Source organism: Schistocerca americana, unplaced genomic scaffold (genome assembly GCF_021461395.2).
Source record: "Schistocerca americana isolate TAMUIC-IGC-003095 unplaced genomic scaffold, iqSchAmer2.1 HiC_scaffold_515, whole genome shotgun sequence".
Lineage (NCBI taxonomy): Eukaryota > Metazoa > Arthropoda > Insecta > Orthoptera > Acrididae > Schistocerca > Schistocerca americana.
This window is the reverse complement of record NW_025726253.1, coordinates 47,501-50,000: the sequence shown is the minus strand read 5'-3', so window position 1 is coordinate 50,000 and position 2,500 is coordinate 47,501.

The window sequence follows — 2,500 nt, the reverse complement described above, 5'->3', positions numbered from 1 at the left end:
ACCCATATTGTACCTTAACCTAACCCATATTGTACCTTAACCTAACCCATATTGTACCTTAACCTAACCCATATTGTACCTTAACCTAACCCATATTGTACCTTAACCTAACCCATATTGTACCTTAACCTAACCCATATTGTACCTTAACCTAACCCATATTGTACCTTAACCTAACCCATGTTGCGCCTTAACCTAACCCATGTTGCGCCTTAACCTAACCCATGTTGCGCCTTAACCTAACCCATGTTGCGCCTTAACCTAACCCATGTTGCGCCTTAACCTAACCCATGTTGCGCCTTAACCTAACCCATGTTGCGCCTTAACCTAACCCATGTTGCGCCTTAACCTAACCCATGTTGCGCCTTAACCTAACCCATGTTGCGCCTTAACCTAACCCATGTTGCGCCTTAACCTAACCTATGTTGCGCCTTAACCTAACCTATGTTGCGCCTTAACCTAACCTATGTTGCGCCTTAACCTAACCTATGTTGCGCCTTAACCTAACCTATGTTGCGCCTTAACCTAACCTATGTTGCGCCTTAACCTAACCTATGTTGCGCCTTAACCTAACCTATGTTGCGCCGTAACCTAACCTATGTTGCGCCGTAACCTAACCTATGTTGCGCCGTAACCTAACCTATGTTGCGCCTTAACCTAACCTATGTTGCGCCTTAACCTAACCTATGTTGCGCCTTAACCTAACCTATGTTGCGCCGTAACCTAACCTATGTTGCGCCTTAACCTAACCTATGTTGCGCCTTAACCTAACCTATGTTGCGCCTTAACCTAACCTATGTTGCGCCTTAACCTAACCTATGTTGCGCCTTAACCTAACCTATGTTGCGCCTTAACCTAACCTATGTTGCGCCTTAACCTAACCTATGTTGCGCCTTAACCTAACCTATGTTGCGCCTTAACCTAACCTATGTTGCGCCGTAACCTAACCTATGTTGCGCCTTAACCTAACCTATGTTGCGCCTTAACCTAACCTATGTTGCGCCGTAACCTAACCTATGTTGCGCCTTAACCTAACCTATGTTGCGCCTTAACCTAACCTATGTTGCGCCTTAACCTAACCTATGTTGCGCCTTAACCTAACCTATGTTGCGCCTTAACCTAACCTATGTTGCGCCTTAACCCAACACACGTTGGGCCTTAACCCAACACACGTTGGGCCTTAACCCAACACACGTTGGGCCTTAACCCAACACACGTTGGGCCTTAACCCAACACACGTTGGGCCTTAACCCAACACACGTTGGGCCTTAACCCAACACACGTTGGGCCTTAACCCAACACACGTTGGGCCTTAACCCAACACACGTTGGGCCTTAACCCAACACACGTTGGGCCTTAACCCAACACACGTTGGGCCTTAACCCAACACACGTTGGGCCTTAACCCAACACACGTTGGGCCTTAACCCAACACACGTTGGGCCTTAACCCAACACACGTTGGGCCTTAACCCAACACACGTTGGGCCTTAACCCAACACACGTTGGGCCTTAACCCAACACACGTTGGGCCTTAACCTGCTCTGTAATTGTCATACGACGCGTTAAATTAGTGTAGTGTTGCCTAACTGCAACCCCCGCAATATAGTTTGCTACTCGCACTGCCCGGTCCCCAGAGTATCGCTTCATGTTAAACACCTTGCAGCTATACACTGTAATGCGGATGGCGGCAGGACGTACATGCTCAATGCCCTTCGCAGTTGTTCATTGGCATTCGCATGGCGAAGCACAGCCTACGTTGTGGTACGGCTTGTGGCAACTGTCCGCTGATGTTGTACGTCCAAATCACACACTGTACCGCACATTGGTCCTCATGTACTGAATGATACATCGTGGTACATGTGTGACCGTACCACGACTGCGCCAACAACGGCGAACCATACGGTCCAAATATTGTGCACTCAGCTACGTGTCGTCTCCCTATAAGAGCTGGATTGCAGTATGGTATGCCGTGGATGGCGATCAGCATGAGCCGTCTGTTGATGTAGTGGCGCGTGTTGTCAGACGTAGTCGTCTCTTCTCACACACCGTGATAGCATGGTGCACTGCGTTCCACATCTGCGACATGCGACAGAGGCCGGTTGACAGTCGTTCGCGCAATGGACATCGCATACGTACGGGGGCCACCTTCCACGTGTTCGCGAAGCGTGCACATGTTGTTGCGTGTATGTGGGCAGACATAGTGTGTCGTGACACCTGACACAGGCATGCAACAATCGTTGAATTTGCAAATGGCGATGGACGTCTACGTTTGCTGGTGACGTTACGCAAATGAAGAACTGGTAAACCGTTGTGGTGCGGTTGTTCTCGCTAGAGGTGAATCAGTGATGGCGACGATCGGTTGAGCTACCAACCGGTTGTTTCAGCGATACCCACCATGCCCACGAACGTGAATGGCATGTGGGTGTGAAGCGATACGCGGCGGTGGCTGGGTGGGACCGTCCCCGGCCGGTGAGGGGGGGCCTTCCGGCGTGCTGGCCG